This window comes from Theropithecus gelada, chromosome 11, assembly GCF_003255815.1.
Source record: "Theropithecus gelada isolate Dixy chromosome 11, Tgel_1.0, whole genome shotgun sequence".
NCBI classification, from domain to species: Eukaryota; Metazoa; Chordata; class Mammalia; order Primates; family Cercopithecidae; genus Theropithecus; species Theropithecus gelada.
In genome coordinates this window covers 112,264,601-112,271,385 of record NC_037679.1, presented here as the reverse complement: position 1 = coordinate 112,271,385, position 6,785 = coordinate 112,264,601, and positions in this window count along the sequence as shown.

Here is a 6,785-nt window from a genome sequence, read left to right as displayed (position 1 = left end):
CTTTAAGTTGTATTTCTCTGGCCAGTAGAAATGCCAACAGGGCAAGGTTAGAGGCTCATTTCGTGTTTAATGATTCACTATAACACTGTGAAAGGAGTTTTGGTCTCTGTTGATTTTAACTTATCAGTTGCTACACAAATAAAACTACATGTTCCCATGATCGGTTTGAGCACCTTGAGTGACTGGGAAAATCAATTTTTCCAATCTCTTCCTTTAACACTTACTATTGACACACTTAATTCATACAACTTAACTGTTACTAGTATTTAATTTAGTTGTTTAAACTTCCCTATTTCATTACTTCCAAGAACTAAGATAGGGGATCAATGCTATAAAAGGGCTTTTATAAATTTATCTTAGAAAGTTTATTATTTGGAATTCTCACCTTGTTACCCGCCTAAGATCTAAGAGTACCACCGATGACTCAGCAGAGTTGGAAAGAAAGGTGTATGTTGTTGCTTTGTCATGTATCTCTTCTCTGTAAGAATATATTGGCTTCATTTTCCTCTTAAGGCATGGAGTTCAGTCTATACAGCCCTTCCCAAAACTTTTTGGCCTTGGGCATCTTTTATACCCTAAAAGATAAAAAACTCTGAAAAGACTTAAGATTTGTCACATTAATAATTAAAATTCAGAAAAATGTAAAACAGGTATTTAACATTTTATTTTAAAGCAACAATAATAAACTATTACTTGGCAAAATAAATTATATACTTAATTTTACAAACAATTATTTAAAAAATAATAATGAGAAGGGTTTTTCACATTTTTGCAAAACTTGTTTGTGTTTGGCTTAATAGACAAATGGATTCTGATACCTGCCTCTGAATTCAGTCTGCTGCAACATATTGTTTTGAATCCAGGATCACTCAGATGTGTAGTTGAAAAGAGTAAGTATTTTTAGATAATTGTGGATATTGTTATATGGTGTTTCACCAAAATTCATCAATTGACAGTTTTTCAAATGATAGTTGCAATATGGAAGCTCTAACTGTACTAGTAAACTTTGCCTAAACTATTACATTAAAATTCGTCTGGCAATGGATATTTTACTCATTCATTTTGTAATTTTGTAATATCAAACATATTTTATTTAGAAAATACCAATTTATTAAGTTATGCAATGTTCCAAATGTTGACACATTTTATTATACAATATCAAAAAGCAAATCACATTTGTTAATGTAACTGCTGACCTAAATCTTTAAGTATTAGGAACATATAAAGCTCAGAGTGGTAGGTATAGGCTTCACAAAATTCAAATTTTTACTTCAAGGATTTGATTTTGCTATTGGCAATAATTATAGTAAATTGCTTTTCTTGAGTAACAAAGTTACTTCTTTCATTTTTGAGAATACCAAATACCTCATACCCAAGTCTCAATAGCCATAGTATCTGCTAGTCATTTCTTCAAGTGAGGACAACATTACCGAGAAAGGGAGTTAGTTCAGTTTCAATTAAAATCAATGAACATTAGCTTTTTCTAGACACAATCATTACCCTTTGATATGTAACAAAAGTACTTTATGTATAAGTCCCATGTAATTACACAGTGTGTTAAAACAAGATGCATTCAAAGGTTGAGATTTTATTAAAGATAATGATTATACTGCTTCATATAAAAAGTATTTTTACTGCTTTCATTCTTAATGAAACTGACTTAAGAAAAAAATTCCTGTGTGCCAGTGAGGAAAACAGTAACTACTAGAAAAATGTGGAATCACGTCCATGTTTGGTGCTGGCAGCTTTACCCACAATGGCATTTGTACTATCAGTGAAAATATCAACAAATTGAAAATGGCAAATAACATTTTGTATTTTTATGAGAGTAGTTTTGACCTCAGGGACCTGCTCAAAGGATGTCTGAGACCCCTAGATTTACAGGGACTCTGAGAATTACTAGTCTAGTAAAAATAACTTCTATCTAGTGTTAGGAGGCCTACTTAGGTAGCTTGACTTTGCTAGAATTATTTTGTAATTTCATAAATTTTTTAAAATTTTAACCTCTTAATCTCTGTTTACTCATCTATAAAGTCCACAAAAATTATAAGATTAATGTGTGTGTATGCATAAACATGCACCTCATTAGAACTAATGAAATGAATGATTTACCCTAGAGCCCACACAGGAATACAGTGTGGTAACATTACCTAAGCTTAATTAATGAAGCTCACATTTTTTGTTAAAATGTGATGTTGGGTATTACTGACAATTTTTTTTAAATGTGTGAAGTTGCGTGAAAGTTAGTGCAGTGTGAGTTTGTTACATTCATATGATAACTCACATTATATCAATATAGTAATTAGAAATTGGATTACATTATATTAGTGTGCTATACTTTCCAATCTTTTATTTAACTGAAAATTCAATTTAATTATTTTAAAAATACATTGAAATATAGTACTAGGATTTGCAAGTTAACTATATTCCGTTGCTAACTATGGATTATAATGTAAAAGAATTCCTAAAACTTCTGCACTTGTGTTTTTCTCTTTCACAGATCAATATAAGAATCATTATTTTCCCTTTTGTAGGTTATTATAACACAGTAATTCAGCACCATCATTTGGAGTCATTTTTAAATTACTTTAGAGAGCTATACTTAGTCTTGGTAATGAAGATTGACTTGAGCTCTCAATCATATGCCTATGGGGATATACAAAACTCTACAAGATGTCTGTAAATATTGGTGATAGTCTTGTTCATTTCCTCTTTCAAAATACTGATGTTGGCCATGGTGATAGTTTTGTTTATTTGCACTTTCAAAATACTGATGTTGGCCATGCTTTCTCTATTTTGTACCATGTCCACCCACATATATGTTTAAACATATTCCCCATTTTCCATTAAAATTCACTTATATCTAGCATTGTTAGTATAGTAAACTAACAACAAAACCTCTTTCCGTAAAATTGCCATTTAAAGTGATGCAGAAACTTTTCTTTTATCTCTACAAACAAGTGGAGGCACTGAATAATATGGATGAATCATCTGTGTTCTCATGAAAGATAAGAAAACCCCTGCGGCACAAACAGAAAGGGGACAAAAGCTGGGATTAGGAGCAAAAGCTGATCCTGTGTTCACTTTAGGGGTGTGAGTTAAAACAGACTGCTACAATAAATCTTGAAGCTACAAAGGGCTTTTCAAAAGATAAAGGAATATTAGACATACTGTGACCTCCAGCTGCAGCAGAAAATAAAATAAACATTTTATCCTGATGTAAATTTAGGTGAGGAAAAAATGTCTCCCTTTGAGAAATCAAGACCTTAAGCCTGTGCCTTGGGTGATATACCTGTCTCTGTCCTGCAAAAATCCCCAGTTCAAGAGGTTAAAAAAAAAAAAAAAAAAAAAAAAAAAGATGTCCTCATCCAGAGATACTCTTGGAAATAAGTAATACTACTCTAAAACCACCTTCTTAAAGTCTCGGCTGTATTATATTTGGTATAGGAAAAAAAAATACAAGCTTTATTTTGCTAAAAAGGAACTTGCAGTTACAAATAGATCATAACAGAAATCAATGAAAAAAGTACCATGTATGAATCATCAGTTATAACAAAGAGAAGCCAAACGTGGGATAACAGAGCTAGATTGAGACTATAAAACAAATCTAGTGGGTATAAAACCTGTAAAACTATAAAGGAAGGCATAAAAATTACCACAAAAGAACAAAATGTAAGATAGAACAAAATGCTATAAAACAGAAATGAGGCAGAAATACAAATATTTGGAAAAAGTGGATTGAAAAAAGAACAAAATTAGCTATATTTGATATTTACAAATATAATTGAAATAAAATATATGCACTCAGTGAATGGATTAAATAGCAGATTAGCCTCAGCTAAGGCTAGAATTAGTAATCTGGAAGGTAGTGGTGAGGGAATTGCCCAGAGTGGCAGCACAGAATTATTAAAAAAAAAAAAATAGAATAAAAAATCTGGAACAGTTAAGAGACCTGAAAATAGAATCTTTCTCATAAGACTTTCTAAGGAGAGAACGGAGAAGTTCTCAGAAAATTTTCAAAAACATAATTTAACTTAAAAAAATGGCTCCATTGTGAGAGCACAGTCATCACAGGACTGCTTCCTACCCTGGGAACCATAGCCCCTATATCTCTGTATCTTGAGAGTTCCCACTGACACACCCCAGTGTCTACCCGGAGGGCTACAGTGGGAGAGCATTGGCTGGATCCTAAGATGCTATGTGGTTCCCATTACTCTAGGCCACAGGGAGTACTACTCCCAGGTGAAAGGACAGTAAGTGCACAAAAAAAGGCAGACCCTGGGACAAAGGAAACCAAAGTGTGTGTTTCCAGAGCTTGAGGGCTCCCTATTTGAGGCTGTAAGAAGTGACTCCACTTCAATTTAGGAAGTGGCAAAAATTCTGTGCTTAGCCTTGCAAGCAAATAATGAGATCCCATCTCACAGGGTGACTTCTGCATTCAGGCTGATGTATGGAAATGAGGACCCCTTCTCTCCCTCCACACACCACTGCAGACATAGCTGCTGCTGCTGCCCTCAGACACTGGGGCAGGCAAACCAAGGACTGCATGTCTGGGTCTGTGGGTGGTGACTGCACCCCCACTGGTGGTATGATCTCCATGTCCAGGGTTACGTGTGAAGCATGGGGTCTTGCCCCACATCTGGGTGGCACTGTAGCACTGCTACTGAATGTGGGAGAGTGTCTGGGGCTATGGATAGAGACCCCGCACCACAGTCACTGCCAGCAACAGTACTCATCACTCAGGACACAGAGATGAATACTGCTACTCACACCATGCTGGCAACCTAGACATCCAATAACCTGCTCGCCAACCTGGCTCACCACTGGCATCAGAGCAAACCACCTGAAGGCTCAATAATCAGCCTGCTGGTCCCACTAACACCAGTGTGAGCCATATGCTGCCTTGAGGCCCAAGATGAGACATGCTTTAGCCCACCAATACCTCCACCAGAGTCTGAAGACTGGCCCAGCTTGCATCTCTGTCTCTAGCAAAATTTCACCATAGCTACCCCTTATAACCATATCCTAAACCACCAAGGAAATCACAGGTCCCACTGATGTTGTCTATAGCTAAAGAAATCATAAAGAGACTACACCACTGCATGCACCTTGAATCAAAGCCAAAGGGCCCTACCTAACAAACACCATTCATACATCTTCAAGAAAAAAGGAATAAACAAAGCCTCCAAGAAATATGGGACTATGTGAAAAGACCAAACCTTCCAGTGATTGATGTACCTGAAAGTGATGGGGAAAATGCAACCAAGTTGGAAAACATACTTCAGGATATGCTCCAAGAGAACTTCCCCAATCTAGCAAGATAGGCCAATGTTCAAATTCAGGAAATACAGAGGACACCACTAAGATACTCCTTGAGAAGAACAACCACAAGATACATAATTGTCAGATTCACCAAGGTTGAAACGAAGGAAAAAATGTAAAGGGCAGCCAGAGGTAAAGGTCAAGGTACCAACGAAGAGAAGCCCATCAGACTAACAGCAGATCTCTCTACAGAAACCCTACAAACCAGAAGAGAGTAGGGGTCAACATTCAACATTCTTAAAGGAAAGAATTTTCAACCCAGAATTTCATATCCAGCCAAACTAAGCTTCATAAGTGAAGGAGTAATAAAATCCTTTACAGACAAGCAAATGCTGAGAGATTTTGTCACCACCAGGCCTGCCTTAAAATAGTTCCTGAAGGAAGGGATCCAGTTTCAGGAACAGTTTTACACTGTTGGTGGGACTATAAACTAGTTCAACCATTGTGGAAGACAGTGTAGTGATTCCTCAAGGATCTAGAACCCAGTCATCCCATTACTGGGTATATACCCAAAGGATTATAAATCATGCTGCTATAAAGACACATGCACACATATGTTTATTGCAGCACTATTCACAATAGCAAAGACTTGGAACCAACCCAAACGTCCATCAATGATAGACTGGATTAAGAAAATGTGGCACATATACACCATGGAATACTATGCAGCCATTAAAAAGGATAAGTTCATGTCCTTTGTAGGGACATGGATGAAGCTGGAAACCATCATTCTGAGCAAACTATCACAGGGACAAAAAACCAAACACCGAATGTTCTCACTTACAGGTGGGAATTGAACAATGAGAACACTTGGACACAGGATGGGGAACATCACACACCAGGGCCTGTCGTGGGGTGGGGGTAGGGGGGAGGGATAGCATTAAGAGATATACCTAATGCAAATGATGACTTAATGGATGCAACACACAAACATGGCACATGTATACATATGTAACAATACTGTACATTGTGCACATGTACCGTAGAACTTAAAGTGTAATTTAAAAAAAAAAAAAAAAAAGAAAAAAATAGCCTGAAAGAATAGGGAAAAAAAAAAAGAGTTCCTAAAGGAAGCACAAAATATGGAAAGCAACAACCGGTACCAGCCACTGCAAAAACATATCAACATATAAAGACCAACAACACTATGAAGAAACTGCATCATCTAATGTGCAAAATAAAAAGCTAGCAGCTTGATGACAGGATCAAATTCACACATAACAATATTAACCTTAAATGTAAATGCCCCAATTAAAAGAGACAGACTGGCCAATTGGATAGAGTCAAGACCAATCAGTGTGCTGTATTCAGGAGACCCATTTCACTTGCAAAGACACACATAGGGTCAAAATAAAGGGATGGAGGAATATTTATCAAGCAAATGGAAAGAAAAAAAAAGAAAAGAAAAGCAGGGGTTGCAATCCTAGTCTCTGATAAAACAGACTTTAAACCAATAAAGATTA